Source organism: Bombus fervidus, chromosome 5 (genome assembly GCF_041682495.2).
Source record: "Bombus fervidus isolate BK054 chromosome 5, iyBomFerv1, whole genome shotgun sequence".
Taxonomy (NCBI): domain Eukaryota; kingdom Metazoa; phylum Arthropoda; class Insecta; order Hymenoptera; family Apidae; genus Bombus; species Bombus fervidus.
This window is the reverse complement of record NC_091521.1, coordinates 14,348,505-14,368,036: the sequence shown is the minus strand read 5'-3', so window position 1 is coordinate 14,368,036 and position 19,532 is coordinate 14,348,505. Positions and strand designations below refer to the sequence as shown.

Genomic DNA, 19,532 nt, shown 5'->3' with positions numbered 1-19,532 from the left:
TAAATATTTAATATTTAATGAAACGGCTAAGTGTACGTATGATCGAAGTAGAGAAGGATGGGTGGATGGAGCGGAGAACGGAGGAAAATCCGCGTAATCCTCGTAAGGATTGAAATAGTATGTATAGCTGCTCCCCATAGGGATGGAGGAGGACATTGGTTTACGGAAACGGATTTTCGTTATCGGCATAACGGCCCGGAATTCGACCTGCAGGGTTATCTTATTCGAGGTTGCAGAAGCCTCCAACTCTTGCGTTTCCATATCGCATAAAATGCGAGAGCATTACTTGGTTGGAATCCCGGGTAATAGACAGTAACGAAGATCAGTGGAACATTAACGGTGACTGGCAAAATATTTGAGGGTTTTCGCGAGCGAAAACTGTACGCGGTAACTCGGTACTCGATATCTTCCAAATAAAATCTTTGCCGCGATATATTCGTTTCGAAGTATGACACACGCACTCTGTGTATATTTTTTTGTAGAAACGTTTAGTACACGATATATATTTAAAAGTGATCACTTTTCGTTTGTTAGGAGAAAAAAGAAATTATTAAAAATTCACGCAAATATGTCATTTTTATACGATAATATTGCTTCATAGGAAAATATGGGTATACGTATAACGATAATCGTACTGTAACGTAAACAAATCCTGGGAAACATTCGCGATCAATAAAGTATTAATCTGCACGATGTAAAATGACTTTTGCAATTTTTTCTTTTTTTTATTTCGCTCGCAGCACTCTGCAAATTTCATACGAGCTGCATCGTTCGATTTGTCGCGTTATTTTTCCCAGTGCCGGTCTTATTTTTTCGTTTCACGCAGGACCAGATGCACGGTTTTAAACTGTTATAAAAATCCGCGTATTTCGCTTGTCATGACGCACGCATGCATATCTCGTGGTTACGAATGGGAATGTGAACATGCAAATATGGATCACAAATATCGAAGCATACCAACGCCAGTATTTAAATTTGACCTGACAATATTCGACATACCGTTACTAACTTTTTATATGGCGAATACATTAGCTGACATTTAAAGGGAAATTACTGGGCTATTACAGAAAGAGCAGCTTTCGAGCTAACGTGGAGGCTCAGTACTCATAAAAGCTACTACGTTCGATACTATAAAATGCGAATATATACCTAACAAAAGAATATTGGAACGAAAATTATGATCGCCGCGCAAGCTTCGTAAAACGTGCGCAGCTTTACCACGGCGTGTGACACGCTTATTCATGGCATTGCATAAACTGTATACGTTCGTAGCCGTAAAGAATGCGTCTAGTTCTACCGTAATCTACGGCAACGTTTCTCGTCGTTGCGAACAACTTTTCTGCCGGGCGGAAATGAAATCATGGCCTATTATGCGCATGGTAAAATACTCTTTCGTATTCACAACTGTTTCCTCGCTTTCAATTACTCTGTCCCGTAGTATAAAACGTTTCGCGTTTCAAAGGGAAACAAATTGCACGACGATGATCGCAACATCCGTGGCCGGTAGCATCAGAGATTTATACAACGTGTAGCTTCCTTCCTCGCCTCGAAACCTGTCTCGATTTCAGCGAACAAACATCTTTAATTTTCTTTCGCTAATGACGAAAAAGCGGAGCAACAGATCAACACGGTCCGTGCGAAAAGTTTGACATTTTTGCTCGAGTTGTCGGGAGCTTGATCTAAAGTCTGAGATAATATCGGTCGAGCTTCAAGGTGAAATTGGACTCCTGGGGTATGCCGGAGTAGATTCCAACGAACCGTCGCGGCATGATGGCACGCCCGCAATGTCTAATCAGTGCCAACTCAATTTCCTGGCGCGTCTATTGTCACTTGATTCCAGGCGCGTCTCATTGCCCTTTGTATGCGTGCGTGTGGTGGCGCCCTTTGTTAACGATGCACTCGAAACGCCTCGAATCGTTGGGCGCATACGTTGAAAGTTTTAAAATTTTGTAATCGCTGGAAATTGAAGTTTTACAAGAACTTGCAGACGTTCCTTCGTCTCGAATGTATCTCGATAAATCTCGAGTTCCTCCGCATGATCGATTTCTCTGATCTCGAACGCTCGAATTTCTCGAGAGCTATTCGAACTATCGATTTCCAAGGAACCATGTGTTTGAGATCCTTAAAAAGTTTCGAGTTTTTGCACATAGTTTGACATTCGCTAAAAAGTCGATCGATCTTTCCCAAGACCCAATCTCTCTTTCACGAGTCTCTTGCTGAATTCGAAAAACGTCTTGGTAGACGTTCAAACTTCCACTGAAAAGGATCAAATGTTTATTAATATCTCTTTGCGCGCGCGGCCACCTATCCGCTTCTCCGAACTAAGTTTTCCTAGTCATCTTACGCCTAGCTCTTTGGGGTTTCAAGAATGCACGAAGTTCGTAGCGAATGCATGAACTTGCGTCAAGTACCGTATTCATTTAGACCGTTAAGCTGATGAATTCACGGATAGTCGAGATTCTTGGACACGTGCTTCCGATTTATTCATGTACATGTTACGTGACGAGTAAAAGTTTTTGATTATGTATTGGAACGTCGTTTGTTCGCTGAATCGACTAAATTAGCTGTTGATTTGTATTTCACTTCAATATGATGTATCTATAAATAGTAGATAATAATAGTAGTAATAATAGTAGATAAATAATAAATAAAAGTTTCTTTCGTTTTATGAGGAAATAATAAACGAACAACGGTTTTTGTTTTATATTATTTCGTCGAATTACGTACGACCCATTTTGTTCTGTTGATATAGACACCGCCACATTTCACAGACTTGGTTTCACGTTTGTACGAAGGTGTACTGTTGTAAAAAACATGTTTGCGAAAGAAATATACTTTTCGGACAACCTAATATTTGAATTTTTACAGAAATATTTGCCAATTCAGTCTTATTTTCCCGTGATACACGTATTTCCGAGATAACAATTAATGATAGCGTATCAGCGCTGTAACCGAACTCGTTAACTGGTTTTTCCTAGAAAATTATATTTGATGGAGACGAGAGGACTCGCGAGATGGTCGCGTACTTTCTACCGAAAAACTTATTCAGCAAGTCGTACCATGGCAATATTTCTTTTTAATGCAACGTTGATAGCGAATCATCCCGATTATCCCTTTTCTTCTCGGATCAATGCCACTGTTCTTTACTCCCTAACGTTTGATTACTCCAGATTCAATTTCATGGGAAGACTGTCATAATATTTAATCGGTTCCGACTCAATTTCCCGGCTATGTGTCTATTATCGGGCAATTTTAACACGGTCCGTGCGTCTTCCACGCGAGCGCTTCTAGCTATGAAGCGTTGCGTGAGTACAGACAGTCGAGGGTGAGTTTGCTCTGCTACCGCTGAAGGGACATCGACTATCCGGGATAACTTGGTCGTTTCTAGCCCCTGAGTGTCTTGAGCAAGCGTTACAATGCCACCCGATATCTTCGAAAAGCTGTCTGAAGGTCCCAGAAAAGGGTCGCTGGATTACGCGTGTCATCGGTTATTTATGATTTCCGGCAGGAATACTTCCTTCTGCCCTGTTCGAATGGATCTCGCAAGCCGCAGGTCCTTCTATTTTTATCAAATTTGAAATCTCTGTCGGGCTACCGTCGAATAACAATAAAAGTATCATTGGTTTTTTTATGTATGACGTAAGATTCGAAGAAGCTTCTCAATTTCGAAGGAGGAACACGGGAATTATAAGTAATGTAAAACTTCTCAATTTTCTCTGAAATTCTTTCTCGAAATAAAGTGGCATAGTTTGAGTTTCCAAACATATTTTTTCATCCGCAGCTTGTTGATATGGAGGACGTGTGGAAAACCATGTCACGATCAAACTCTATTTCAGACAGGAATAATACATTATTCAGAGACTTAACGCGAATCACCGTACTCCGCGCGAGAGCAACAACTAGATACGATGTGGCGACGTGTATCGTGTTCTATCTATCGCGTGCAAAAGAATTGATAAAACACGCAAACATCGTAATTTTAAATGAAGAAGCGAGATTAAGGTCAAGGGTGGAGGTTGGTGTCGTGCCGATAGAAAGCCGCTACGAGAGGAGAAACGAAATTGCGAAGATTACTTTTCCGCTTGCTTGACCCTCGTTGCTCTCGGACATTCTACCTAAGCTACGGCTCTGAATAATATAGTAATATCTTATCGATAAGCTCGATATCCACGAAGGATAAAGGCGGAAAGTTTGTACACCGAGAAATTGTACATTTCTACACGACGTACGAAACAATTTTTTATCGAGTTTGCGATCTGCAGTTAATTGGTTTAATCGATTTTGAGAAATTTCTGTTTAGGATGAGAAAAGGACAATTTATATGCGCAACAGCTTACGTCGTACCCTGAGTCTACCCGACAAACTTAATCGGCTGTGCGTCCTCCATACGGTCGACCATAAATTCCAATGGTTCTACGTACATCGTACTCGATCCACGTCGTTAAATCGATACGCAGCCTCCGTTTATAATGCACGACCAGCTCGTATCTTTGTCGACAACGTCGCGGCAGACTAGTAGTCACTGGCTTCGAAAGCCGTGTATAAAAGTTCGATGAGGCGCCTACAATTTTCGTTATCTTGCATCTACTCTCGATGGATTATTGATCGCTCGGTTGTTAGACGACGGCGTTACACTCAACTCTATGTAACGCTCTTGACAATGTCGAGTGAGACGTAACCGTCCTGCTGTCCTTAGAATAGAAACAAGTTTTCATATCGAAACGATTAATAATTTAATTTCCGTGGAAAGAACTTGGCGAGCGGCTCTAACTTCTCGTTACTCTTTTCCTATAACTCGTCGTACGAACAAATTCTGGTGTATTTTTATCGATCGAACGAAAGTAGGCAATTCTCACGAGAGAATCAAATCCATTTTTCGATAGATCAAGCAGTTAGTCCTTTTCGAAGGAAAATGTCGACTAACAAAATATTATTTACGAGAGGCCAGTCCGATAAGCATCCATAGGATTTACTCGATTTCCATAGAACGGTAGAAGTAACTTCTGAATCATACAGCGACTGTTATATTTGATAGCTTTAGCGTATTCTCGCAGGATTGCGAGTGAATCGAACGCGATTGAACGTCCCTCGAGCGAAAGCGAGACGCGTTCACAAAAATACGAAGACAACCGCTGACAGGCGGCGATCTGCTGAAAATAATGACGTAGAAACGATCGTTTATCAACGCGAAACGTCAGGCGAGACGTATGACAAACGTGGATCGCGAATGAAATACCGCGGCTCGATGGAGGAAGCACGAAATTACGCGAAATTACCCAATATTACCGAGGAACACGCTAAGCAGTGGCCGTCCCGACCGAGTCTACACCGTATACCGTACCACCTGCCAGGTGTGCCTAACATCCAAGTGTTTTCCTGCGTGGTCGGAAGCACGGGGCCTTAAATCAGCTCGATTATCGCGTATAGGATATTGTAGCTGGCGCTAGATCCTAGCCTCCCGGCTACGTCCAGCCATTAGAGAAGCAGGAAGTCGGCCATTACGTTATCGTGCAGTTCGTTCAAGGAGAACCAAAAAGAAAAGAGACTTGGCTACAATCTTTCTCCTAGATTGTTGTGCTACACCGACATCGTAATATTATCAATATTATATTTTAGAACTATTAATCATATACATTCTCTGCGTTCAGATACTTATTTATCTAAAGGAATTTACGAGGCAAATGTCTCGAAGCTAATATTATTCTATAGAATTTTCTGCGAAAAATGATAGCCTCTGACGTATAGTAAAGTTCTATATTAAAGTATCACGTAGCAGAACCGATGGACGAATTTTATGGTGTTTAAGTTTGATAAGTCGATTAACGACTTAAATAGTTCAAATTTTTACTCTCAGGGATAAAATTCAATCTCGGAAAAGTTTGAAAACATTCGACAAATTTAGGTACGTTCGCGTAGTTGAGAAGTCAATCGCGGAAAATGCATCGAAGGAACAGCTTCCATTTCAAAGGAGATCGACGCTCGCTGACAGTTTTGACTGGACTCGATAAACACGGCCCGGACGAGCGATCATTTTTCTCCTGATGAAAGAACGTGGATAATCTTAAGAGAGGATCATAATTACAGTCGCATGGAGAAATACTTTCCCGGAACAATTGTCCCGGCGTCAAGACTTAATCGACTTTGCCTTCTTCTGTTTGTCGAACGTCGATTGAGATTTCTGTAGGAAGTGGGACGATGAAATCCCCTTGGATAATGTCGTGGCCGATTAAAAAGAGTCGAGCGTAAAGTGTACCCTGCCGCAGGGATGGATTTTTTACTTGTTAACTAACTGACCTCGATTCCCGCGTATATCTCGTATCATTTCGCTCGCGTTGATAAACGATATCTTTCGCGAAACGAGAGAATGCTACGATCCTTCTGACAAGTCTCGCTTGTTTGGGCGAGACGCGTTTCGTTCGTTTTATACGAAAAACTTGTCAAGAGAGCGCGATCGGTTTTGTAAAACAACGCGGCACCAGTTACCCAGTTTATTTACAAAAATTGCGTTGCAATTGCCACGGGGGAATAAAGCAAAGAAACTGACACGTACGACGATTTGCGAATTCGCGCGTTATTTCGTATCCGTCGCATAATAGTTTTACTCGCCGTGTCAAACTCTGTGTTTCGTGTAACCGGTTGGAAACAAAAGTATGTATACCGGGTGATGTGAAATATCGGAAGTATATATTTGTAAAATTTCCAATTCTAGGAATAAGGCGAATTTTCGATATAGTAGAGTTTGAGTTCTAGAAGTACAACGTAAATTGACGGCAACGGTGAACAAGATTAATAAGAACGAACAAGAAACGTATCCTTGTGCGTGGAAATTTCTAATAGCGTCTTATTACCGCTATGTAATTCAAGTATTTGTCATTCATTATACATTTCCCTTGATAACAACTGTCTTTCCGTTCCGTCGTTTCAGAGTCGAAAACTCGCTGAACAATCTTAGAAATGCAACGTTATGTCAGAGTTTGTGTAATGAGTTAATAAGAAGTCTTAACAACTTGAAGGTACCAGCACGCGTAACACGTAGTAACGGTAATTAGATGCAACTCGAACTTGTGTATATCCTGTGGACTAGTCGTTTGTTTGAAGTTTAAACGAATGCGCCGCCTAATGTTTAATTTATTTCCATCCTTCTATCGGGTCTCTGAGAGACCGCTCGTCTTGCGATACTGTACGAGATGCGTGTAAAATGTATAATCAAGGAACGCTTTATAGATGTGTAACAGCAACGATTTTTTCCTGCACACGTTGGAAGACTTCCGAACGATATCCGAATTTAGTTCATTGACAACGATGCAATTCCTCGTAAAAGATAGCACGAGAATAAAATCCGAAATTGTACCATCATAAATTACGGTCCACCACGTCGAGCGAAAAATTTAAACACGGAGAACCGTTTCAATGTGGCTGGTTCTTTTCGCACCGAGTGTAGTTAAATCCTCGCGTCGAAACTCCCGAACACGTTACAGTCTCGGCAAAAATATTTAACAGCTTTCTTTTGTACCTCTATGGATCTTTTTTACAACCGGTCAGACATTCGCCAAGTTCCGGCGCACAGAGTAATCCGTACGTGTTGCGTTTAGATGTGCGCGGCTAATTGCAAGCTTCGCGTACATTTTTTTCAGCTAAGGAAACATCCTGCGGCGGTAGTTAGGTCAGAGCGTGAAGAGCGCAGTCCGCTCGGTCCTGGTGGTTGTATCGCGGAACAGTTTTTGTTCAACGTAGAACTCGAGTTCGAAAAACATGAAATTCCCCGTTCCCGTGAGAAAGCAGCTCGTTTCACGGAGAGCGCGTGTCCACTAGCGTATTAGCAGACAGAACGTACTAAAATTCTTTCGGTACCCTCGCTGCGATGGTGATTCTCAGGCGGCAGCTGCGAAAAGAGCGCATCCATGTTTCATTTCCATCTCCATCCGGGACGCTGGTGCGAACCACCAACATCTCGCGAAAGGTAACATTTTTCGAGCATAAGTTTTATCCTTTTTATTCGCAGTTACTGTGCAAAATCGTATTTATGATTTTACGAGTTAAAATCCATAGAGGCTCTCGCGACGAACCATGTTCTTATAAATATCTATAAAAATTAGCTCTCTAATTTCCTAAAACTTCCACCGAATTGTCAATCGGCGAACGAAGAATCGGTTAAAGTACTTTCCCATCTCGTGTTTCCTAGACCACAGGAAATTCGATAAACTCGATCGCTCGCGAAAAGATAGAACCATTCATCGAGTAGCCGGAAGCGTCTCGACGATCAGACATCCTGGCGACGGTACTTTCCTCCGTCGCGTATACTCCCCGATTATTTCCAGCCGCAGTGTTATCCTCGGTCCTGTAAAGCTACACTCGTGAACAACGGGTAGCGCTTTTGTTAATCGTAGTTCCGAACTGACGTCTAGTGGCGAGGCATACGGCAGATGTTGTGTTGCTACGTCGTTACGAAATGTCCACGCTGATTAATCGCGAACGACGAGGACCCTTTGCGTCCGTAACTGTCGGCTGCAATCGGTTCTACATGCTCGTTGGCGCAGACGCGATATTCCGGTCGTCGTGCTGGCGATAAATTAAGCGATTGTATTTTGCTGTCTCCCTCTTTCTAAAACTTGTCGAATCTGGTGCTGAATTCTTCCGAGAGAAAATGCTTTTGATGCATGTTGTTTACGAGCCTCTGCAATGCTCAAACACGACAATAAACGAAATATGAAACGAAACACACGCAAATAGGGGTCTCGTAATGGTAATTCCGATAATTTGTATGTTTCGAAAGCTAAACACATCGTGTAAACAGTCGGCATGTTGATGAATTTTAATTTGCAGTGAAAAATCTCGAGCAAACGGTTTCCATTTGATGTACGCCATTGATAAAGATACAAAAGAATTATTAACGGAGTAAACCCAATAGTTTATTAAGCTTGAACACAGAGGTGCAAACAAATACAAAGGGACAGAGCTCTGTGAGGTTCAGAGAATATCCTAGGCCCTATCCTTTCTATTTTCTACTTATTCGTTCATCGTTTGTTTGCGTTTCACGGTATCGTCGCTATATCGCCGTCGTAGAGAAACGCTGAAAGAACAAGGAACAAAATGAAAAAAGCGAGATATTTCTTCGCTATTGGGAAGCTTTGCGAAACGAAGAAAGTTGGTGAAACGCATCAACGGTTTTCAGAAGCTATGTGTTATAGTTTTATCGTTTTGCGAGCAACGAGTTGAACTCGATTCTCTTTCAACGGTGCTAACGAATAAACGAAGCGTATAAATCGTTGCCTTTAATCACTCCCCAGCGAAATACTTAAGAGAAAGAAGAGAGCTGCACCACATAACTGCGGCTCTTCCGGCAGAATAGATGGCAGCCATATTGCAAGACAGTAAAGTTGATATAGTGGTCGGGTCCAACTGAGGCTCGCGTTACAAAGGATAACACGAAAGCGAACAAAAGTTTGGAAAATGCTCGGAGAAAATTATGGCTCTGTTTCTCCCAACGCTAGCATCCTCGCGAAATGATAATTCAAGTCAAAGAAAAAATTCTGCTTCCGTTGTTTCTACACGAACTGAAAACTTTTTACGACACAAATGAGCGAAATGAAGTTGTTATTACTGGAAAGACAAGGGAAATTTCTTCGCTTTTTACGTCACCGTAAAAATTCAACTATGCAATACGCACGATCGTCGTCGTTTGGTTCCGCGCGTCTCGTTACAACGTGAAATTTTTACGTAGCGCAGCAAGACCTAGTCGCTCATCGGTTATGATTCATCGGCTACCTCGGGTTCGTTCTCTCAAGTTTGTCGACGTAACTCGTTAGCGGAGTAAAACGGCGGCAAATACAGAAGAGAGGACTGATCGTTTAAAACGGCAACGTAAACACGGTCCAATCAAAGGTTATGGGCCATTAGGCAAGAGAGAAAATTGCGCTGCGTATGCAGGCGCACGCGTCCGTTTGCTAATCGGTCGCGCGAGCCAGCTCACGTGCTCGCCCGACCGTGAAATCTTTTCGCGTCATTGGTCGCTAAACGCGTATAAATCACTGGCGTTGGTCGTCGACAGCGCTTTCCACTAAGTTACCTGGAAATTACACGGATCGTTTCCACGGTGTATCGCGCAACGTTGGCGCCGCTGGCTGTCAGAAAAAATGCCAACCATGCTGAAAAATATACCGTATCGGAGACGAGCGCTGTCAAGAGAAAGGGTTTCCGCTTGGCCTTTACCGAACCACTGCTCGGGTTCTGTGAGAACGAAGGATACGTCTTTAATAGCAAAGCGTACAAAATTAAGTACGATCGCACTTAAGTATCGTCTTCCATTTTCATAACCGAAGTTATTCAGGCGAGTCGATGAATTGCTGTTTTCTAAAGCTGTATGATTCGAATAACCAATTCACGTAATCGCGTATTCAGTTGCGTATTCAGTATTCAGTTCCATAACGATTTTGCAATAGCTTTCCTATTTATCACTATCGGATAAAGTTTCAAATCGTGCCGTGACATTTAGCGCCTCTCATTAGCTAGCATGGAAAAAGTTGCCTCTCTTTCTTTGTCACTGGGATCAGGCTACTCGCTGTTCATTTCTATCTATTCCTTCTACCCTTATAACGGTATCCTCGAGGCGAAGGAGATTGGTAGCTGGTAATAATGAAAAGTCATAAATAAAAATTACAAAGAGATCCTCTCGGCGAGCAAGCTCCGTAGTAAGCGTCATAGGAAAAAAGGCAGGTGAAAAAATAGACTCTGTATCAGACAAACTTTGTTACTTTGCCCGTTAGTTCGTCTTGCGACCCCTACTTCCTTTCTCTCTGTTTCCTCGCTTCTTCGGTTAAACAACGACTCGCCCATCTCCTCTGTTCGCGTTCCTCTGTCTCTTCTTCTACCAGCAACCGGTTCCACTGCTATCGTGGGAACTTGTTAGCCATGTATTCTACCTTAGAACTTTGCACTTCGTGGCAACGTGCACGACCTGTATGCATCCTCAAAACTTCTCGCGATGAATCGATGAACAACGGACAATGGAGAACTTCCAAAGCTGGAAATCAACTTTCAATTATCGTATACAACTATAAAAATGTGAAACTCGAGATCGTAGAAACTTGTATTAGACCTGAAAAGTTATACGATGAAACATTTTGTGTACGCCATTCGATCCCGATGTTTGTCATGGAATTTTCCTGTTATCGATTGTACATATTATGCTTTGTTAAGCTCTTTAAGTCAAAGTCTAACAAACGTAAATTCTTGTGCTAATTGTTTCTGCTTTGTGTTCCCTTAACAAACAACCTGGGATGGCGAAAAAATAAAAAAAGAACAGCTTTACGGGATTAGTTCGACTACGAGAAAAAGTTCATATAAGAAGCGCATAGACACGAATTTCTGTTCGGTCCGGTGGTTTTACCTCGACAGATGATTCAAAAGCGATACGTTTGATCAAACCGTGAGTTTCATGCACGTCCAATTAAGGTCGTGCGCAAACGTCGTGGACACAGGATAAATAAACGAGAATACAAGGCGAGCGACGAGTTGCGGACGTAGGGGTGGAGTAACGGTGAAGCAAGGGAACAGAGAAGTGGCGAGGACCGTGTATTTACAGGATTTCATACGGCCATTAAATTCCCATTTGCCCATCGATCGGTATTTTCTACCGTGGGACCATAATTCGCGCTCCAACGTATCCGTATATATCCGTGACGACAGCGGCGTCGACAATCCTTGGAATTACGTTAATTGAATTATTACCGGCAAGATTGTATTTCCAGGACTATCTGCAACTATTGCGCGCGTTACGGCAAGGGTTCTGGCACTTGTGATGTCTCTTGCGGCTCTATTATCCGATATAAACCATATACCGAGACGTCATCGAAAATTTATGGAATCAATGTCGGCTGGAAAAATTTCTTCCCTTGCGGAACCGCAAGAAAAAAAGACGGAAGGAAAAAGTCACTTTCTCGCGGAAAGATGTAATGACGTGCTGATATCTACCGGTAGTATATCATGCCTAGTCGCAAATTATAGTGGCCCGTGCTGCGTTTGATAGATGACCGCAATTCAGTTTAATAATGGCCCTAGTAACGCCTTCCAAGTAGCTGGATTACTGTAACTTCGAAAAATAAGTAGTGGGTCCCTATCGTCGCGATTCTTCCGACTAACATTACCACCTGCGTGTAATGCTAACCCCTTTTAAGCGGTTGGGTTAGAAAGTACGCGAGTTCGTAAAAGTATACCTTTTTTTTTTTTTCTCAAATTATGTAAATTAATATCGCGCGGCATGATACGCTCGTGTGCTCGTACAGTTGATTAGGTACACGAAGAAATTATACACGTCTGTTGACTCTGAGACTCAAATCGTTCGATAATTAAATCAGGAAATTCATTGCACGACTGAAATGTAGCAAAATTCAGTTTATGTCAACTCATCGAACACAGGAAATCACGACGTACAATCACTTATGTTTTAATAATAATGCCAATCATCGGTACGTATAATTATTATAACGTCATGATCGACAAATGTGACGCGTTATTTTTGTGATCGACGAGCCTTCGCGATAATAACGAGAAATAATCAAATTTCATTTATAGCCGATCGCGCGAGATCGTCCATCATACAGTACCGGTTACACACGCGACTATTAAACCGAAATTCGCTCTCCAGGTTATAATCGTAAACAGTCCGTTTGACTGTGGATGTGAAACTACCTCACGGTTCACTGAATTTCCTTCAACCGGTATTATTTGAAGAGTACGTGTATGTATAGGTCGAGAATTTCTCTGTTTGTTATCAGCGTGCACCTGAATTTCTGCATGCATTTGTTGCACCGAATAATCATAATGGTTCACTTGATAACGATAAAGTAGGACCGTCTATTGTTCGCACGCGTTATTATACGATTTCGAACGTACCGCTGTATTTGTCGAAATTCTATCAATTACGAATTGTACGAATCATATATAACAATATAGAAGAACAACCAAATAGAAGCGTCGAATAATCGGAGACAGAGTTGAAATTATAAAATAGTGCCAACACTCGCATAGCCTGACTCCGTGTTAATCTGATGAATCTTTCATAGTAATTTAATAGCGAAGAACGTACATTACATTACATATAAACAATTCAAAAGAAACGTAATTGAAATAAAATGCGAGTAACGATATAAAAAGAACAAATTATTTTGCACGTATATTTCGTGCATGTATAAAGAGAGATTCGCACCAATTCGAATTGTTCAATCAATCTCTATATAATACCACACAACAAATATATACACACCGTGTGAATGATAAGTCATGTGCAATGCTGCGTTGCGAATCGCATTCGTGTACGATTAAATGCAAATGTGTGTATACTCGAAAGGTTGGAAACGGTTGGGAACGGTTGGAAAATGCGAACGATGGTGGATACGGTGTGGCGGGTACCATGTAACATATATGGTCGGGGATGCATGGAGAGAGTCGGATAGGGGAAGGTGGTTACGTTCGCAGAGTACGCCGTTTTGACAGCTGCCACTCTGCAGTTAATCGAGTTTTCATGTTAATGGGCTGGTCAACGGTAACGAATTGAGGCCGATTTTCAACGGTGAACGTAGATACAATGCGAAGCAAAAGACAATGTAAGCAGAGATATGCATCGTAACCGTATGCCGCAAAAACGGTAATGCGAATAGAATATTAAATACAACGCGGTCTGTGAATGAATAATGGCGAGCTTGCAAATGCGGTCTTCATTCACGTTTGTAATACGTACTTTTAGTACTCTTGAAACCACTGATTTATTTAAGTAGGCAAATTCAAATCTTTGCAGGATATTAAGAGCCTCCTAAGCTCGTAGGAGGATCGTGCGCGAGACCGAAGACTTATTGATATCACAATGCAGAGATATATCGCGTAATCGCTTTGTACGGTCAAGAGTTCCAGTGACGTGTTTTGATTCTGAGAATCGATCGTGAATGCCAATATCTTGGTGCAACGATTCGATAACACGACAACATACAATGGATATTACGCGCGACGACGTAATCAGCGTCTATCGCTAATGAATTAATCGGGTTATCGGTGAAGGAGAGATGCCTGCAGGGAGACAACTGCCGCTGAGATGTCGCATGGACACAGCCTCTCACTCATCTCTGATTACGAATTCGACGTAGGATCGACTCTGGGATACCGATTGCTCGATGACCAAATGGCCGATGTTCGCGCGATAATTTCTGTCGCTATCTGCGTACTAGACATTTGTAACGTCGCATTGTCGTGAATCGATATTTTCTCATTGCATTGCATAGCTGCTGCTAGACTACGTCTAGCAAGCTTTAAAAATATTAAGATAATTATCGCGTTAACGCAGACGATTAGCCGCCTTTTAACACGCTTGATTTCATGCGACGACAAAATCATTTGATGAACTTATCGAGCAGTTTCTGAACCTCTCGGCAATGATCCGTAAATAAAAATTGTAAAGTCTCGTGTGTCACGAAGTATTTCGTGCGGAGAAAGAGGTATTCTTGGCCTCGTCGTTGAACCGCGAAACATCGGTCCCGTTTAATACATGCAGCACACGACCTTTACCACGGTTTCTATTCATCTTGATTATTAGTAGGGTAGAAGGAAATTATGTCTATAATTACGGCTTGAGTAAAAATATTCCTAGCGCGATATCGTATATAAGAGCAAGCACGGACATACATACTTCTTGTGTTCTATCGATTCGCGCCTCGGCCAGCACAATTTATAAATACCTTGTAAAGCCCGTGTACACGTGCTGCGCGTTAACATGCGACCGACCCGCGTAACCCCTTGTTTCTACGCTGCGTGGGAATCTGCAATGTAAAAATATCCTCTACAGCCCAGGAATTTCCCGCTGTTCTTTACTTCCCGCCTTTTCTATTTTAACAACCACGTTGTAGAATATGCAAATGTAAATTTAGAATAGATGTTGCGTGTCGCAGTCGGACTTTGTCGTATAATTTTCGCGCGCTTTCATCGCCATTCGAAGTAAGGAAGAAGACAACGAAAGACTGAAACGTTCGTTGCCAAGGCACAATCGGAGCTTAACGATGGTGTGCACTCAAGAAAAAAACGACCGTATAGGGGAAGCTTAATGGCTTTCGTACTGTTTTTGTTTCATTCGTTCGCCACTCGTCGCATGTAATTCTGTTACTATTGAAGAAGAGAATTCGCGTGTCCGTACGTGACCGATCGACGTTGCCTCGCAAAGTCGCACACGTCAGGCCGTTTCCGAACAGAAGTGTATCAATTCGACGCACTGAGCAGATGCCACTTAGCATTACACGGTATGTCGCCTATATGCCATACGAAGTTACGGCTTTCTACGTTCGATGCACTCTGGTGCGACGCCAGCCGAAAATTAGTTGGCTAAACGCGATAATTGCGAGCGTCTATTAATTATGTCGTGGTCTTTAAACGACCAGCTATAATCGTGGTCGAAACTTATCTCGACGTGGTCTCTCCCATAACGTAGTGTGCGCTCGGCATGCTATAGCATCGTTGCTCCATAGGAAATTGGTCAACGGCCTCGTTTATCGCAGCTCGTGCAACTTTTATCGTTTCGCCGTCAAACTTTATACCCGTGGAATCCGTTACAAGAGAACGTGGACATGTTGGATTCGTACGGTGTGCATTGGACGCGACACAATCTTCGCGACTACATTGCATACAAAATTATTCGCTAGCGCGTGTGTTCGTTCGCTTGTCCGAATAGTTCTAGCACGTCTGACATCTCCTTGATTTCTCTACTGGCTGTTCGCCTCGAATTCGTCCTCGCGTTTCTGTGTAGCTTTGTTCTTAACGTCGCTCGAACGTCTAATATACGTCGTCGTTATCGCGACCGATTCACAGACAGAGCGATGGGAAATCCGCGGATATATTTTTTTGTGTGGCCGTGAGAGCAGCAGCCTGCAGGGCTGCGATTAAGGTTTTTAATTTACACGCTTTGTTCTTGTTGACAAATGGCGAGTAAACAAAGTACGTTGCTCGGACCGCGTATTGATAAAAGTTTAGAGGAACGCGTTGCGCGGCAGTTGTGTAACTTCGTTCCTCGTGGTTCGCGCATTTAATCTCCAGCGTGTTTTTACCTGCTGGAAAATCACATTGTAAACTATATTTCATAGAACTGGACGCGCTCATAGTTATAATACGAAATGAGCCATGAATAAGAAGATTCCTTATCGTAATTGCAATTCAGTACTGCGAACGAAACAAACGAAGACCTGCGGCTCGACGAAAATAATTTCGGCGATGTATTACCGTTTCCCAGGCTTCAATAACGCTCGGCTGTCGCGCGTCTGGCTGATCCGAACCGCTCACCGAAGCGAATTCGTCTCAAAGCGTGATCCCGGCCGATTCGTCTCGCTGATCGTGACTATTATCTATTCCACCGCGCTGTTCCATGCAAACGACGGAATCGGTCGAATTCAGCCATGCACGAACAGACGACCGAGCATGCTACGCGAAAGGCAGCTATTACTTTTCAGGCAAACCACATAAATAGACGACAGCCCAACGCATAAATAGTTTCCCTCGGTCTGGCTTTCGCGAGATGGGACGCAATTGCGCGGATCATGATTGGCATCGATAATTTCAATTTCGTTCTCCTGTTCTCTGCTTCCTTCTCCACATCTCTCCTATACGCTCAACGCTCAAACGTCCGACCTTTATCCGAATCTAGGCAACGCGTCGCAGCGTTGTATCGATGATTCGCGCGATCACATAATTTATCATTGGAGAACAATAATCTATACCGAGGGAAATGGAACGTTTGACCCCCGTAATGCTGGATGGGAAATGGGAATCGGAAATACATATCCCTAAAATAATCTACCAAATCTGTACATGTGTTCTCGTTGAGAACGATGATCGTCGACGACGATGACGATGCTTCGAAAACGATCGAACAGTTGCTCGTTGAAACTTTCTTCTCTTCGCGGAAAATGTTACGTAAATCGTTTCGTATTTGTTTTCGTATCAACGTCGTATTAACGACGTCAAGCTGATAATTGCCGTTGATAATCGTTACGGTTTCCAGATCGTATCGAGAGTTATCGCGAACACTGGCGAAATCGATCGTAAACGCGCGTGAACCCACGCTGTCCTATTTTCGAAAATACTACAACTTACGTTTTTTTGTAATAGTTTTGTTTCTATCGTTCAGAAAGCGATGTTATGGATATGCGATCGAATGACGGAAGCAATAATCGTCGGCGTGTTAAAATGGCTGAAAATTGTCAAAGCGATCAGCTATTCACCTCTGATAGAACAGAAATTTCAACAAATGTGATACGATACCGTAATATAATAACGATGAATAGCGATAAATCACTATACAATTTATGAATATTTCGCTAGAAACTTGATAGTGGATAAAAAAAAAAAATTTTACGATCACTCTTTTTTAATATTCATATTCGATCACAGAGCCATACATTATAAATGAATTCATTCGATGAACGTCCTCTTTATTCAAGTGTCCCGGCCGATATAGTATCTTATTTTATTTCTCTTTCTATTGGCTCGTTTTATTTTCTCTTTCACGGCTCTCTGCTGGCGTATAATTTACCAACACGAACCGTCAATAAAACATAGACGGTCGAAAATGATGGTTGAAATGATTTTGTACGAAAATGAACGAATGTCGTGCATTCAATGGAAGCGATTAATTTGTGAGTAACTCGATTCGCAGAAATATTATGAATGATTTGCGCAAAGTGCGTAGCTAAAATTCAATGTTAATGCCGTGCGTGACGAAAAGTGTTAGGAAATCGACACGCTTGTGTAATTTGGTTTTTATGCAGATTCAACCAACGTACACAATGCATCGTCGAACATCATTTGCTTGACCGTATAGTAGAAATACACGACAAGCATAGAATCTGCGATAATTCAAGGAGCCATTTTTACGGTCCTGTACGAGAAGTGTATATTAACGCAACGATTTTACTCTAGAACTAAACGGGAATAATATCAGCAGCGTATTGTATATTTCGTGGGAAGCGATTGAAAAGATTATTTTTTAACAACGCGCGAAGAAATTTGTATTATTGACGATAAAATCGATTATTACTTTCGAATTCGTAATCCCGTAGATACCTATTTTCATTTAATCTCGGCGGAAAAATTTTTAATTTTAAAAGTCGTCGTTAACGTCTTTCTTTTACTTGTGTACGCTATAGTCTCTTCTTTACGGCCTTTCCCTTTGCTATTTTTTATCTTTCGATTAGCAGACTTTAGTATATTTCGCAAAGCTTCGCAGCCTTTGATCAAAGCGTTTAAGACGGAGCTTATTTTACAACGGAGATTGCGAGCTTAACTCGAAAGTTACGAGTATAATCAATGATAATAACTGAGGTTCCTTTTAAAGCCGTCGGTATTAATGTATTCAAAGTGTTCTTAGGAATTCAGTAACGGAAGGTTCTCTTTCCTTATGGAAGCTAAGTAGCCCGAATTCTCCTTTTTCGCTGCCCCGTAAGATTTATAACGACTAACAAACGAAAGATATCCCGTCTTAATTTAACTGCGAATCTAATTGGCATGTGGATAGGAATGTTTAATCAGCCAACTTCAAACTTTGAATATTGAAAACCAATATTATTTTTAATAACGTGTCGAAGAATGTTTTAATTCAACTTGTTCGTTCAACGAACGGAATGTAATTAGCGAAAGAACCGATCGACTCGATTGTATATTTCTCTGCGGTTCGATAGAACGGTTCGCGCCTAGTCGTAAGAATCAAGCAGCCTCTTTTAAAAAAATACCTCCGGCGAATCGAATTTTATTTTCATTGACAGTACAACGAACGATTCTAAACAAGTAAAACCGGGCTTGTTTCTGAAGCAGGTCGAAAGCTTCGCGGTCGAAGCTGAAACCGTGGAAATTCGAACAAAGAACGAAGCACGAATTGAAGGAAATTTGCCTAATACGCAGAAAGAAGGAAAAGTGGTTGTAGGTGAAGCGGTGGCTCGGGCAGATAGACGTGGAGGCAGCGAGGCAGACAGACAAGCAGACAGTGCGAAAGACGAAGGAAAATGAGAGACCCTGAGGGAAAAGCGGGAAAAGCCGCGGGTGCTCTGGCCCGGCAGAGATTTGCAATGCTAACCAGGGACTGCATTAAACGGGAATTAATTTCTTGCTAACCGTCTGGAGTAGCTGTGCCCCCGGAGTGTTCTCTTTCTCTTTCTTCGATCCTCGTTCGAGCTCGTTGCAACCACCGGGCTACTGCCGCTACGGATAATCCTGCCGCGTTTACTGAACTCCCTCGGGTGACCATGCTGGAAAACGAAGAACGTATTCGTGTACTCTCCGCGAATCCTCCTGGTCTCCTTGCAGAGCTACTTCCCCAGGGATACTAAGACGGGACACGTTCGCACGCGACCAACCACCGTTCACCGTAGCTTCTTTTCGAAGAAACGTCCTCGTAAATTTACTTCCGGTCGGCTATTACTATTGTACATCTCGAGATCTCTCTCGTCGGTGGAAAAAATAAAAAAAAAAAAATACAGCCGACAAAAGGAAAGGTCCATGGGATTTTCTCA

The 19,532-nt window shown here is 42.2% G+C and overlaps 2 protein-coding genes across 3 annotated transcripts in view; one reads left to right on the top strand and one right to left on the bottom strand.

Annotated features, from left to right (window-relative positions):
- Positions 1–17,583, bottom strand: part of LOC139987833 (tRNA N(3)-cytidine methyltransferase METTL6) — a 113,225-nt gene extending 95,642 nt beyond the window's left edge. Inside the window, exon 1 of the mRNA XM_072004557.1 lies at positions 17,571–17,583. The gene's annotated coding sequence lies outside the window, so the exon portion shown is untranslated. The remainder of the gene's footprint in view (positions 1–17,570) is intronic.
- The window catches only part of LOC139987832 (zwei Ig domain protein zig-8), a 144,330-nt gene that overhangs the window by 76,398 nt on the left and 48,400 nt on the right, over positions 1–19,532 (top strand). The window lies entirely within an intron of this gene.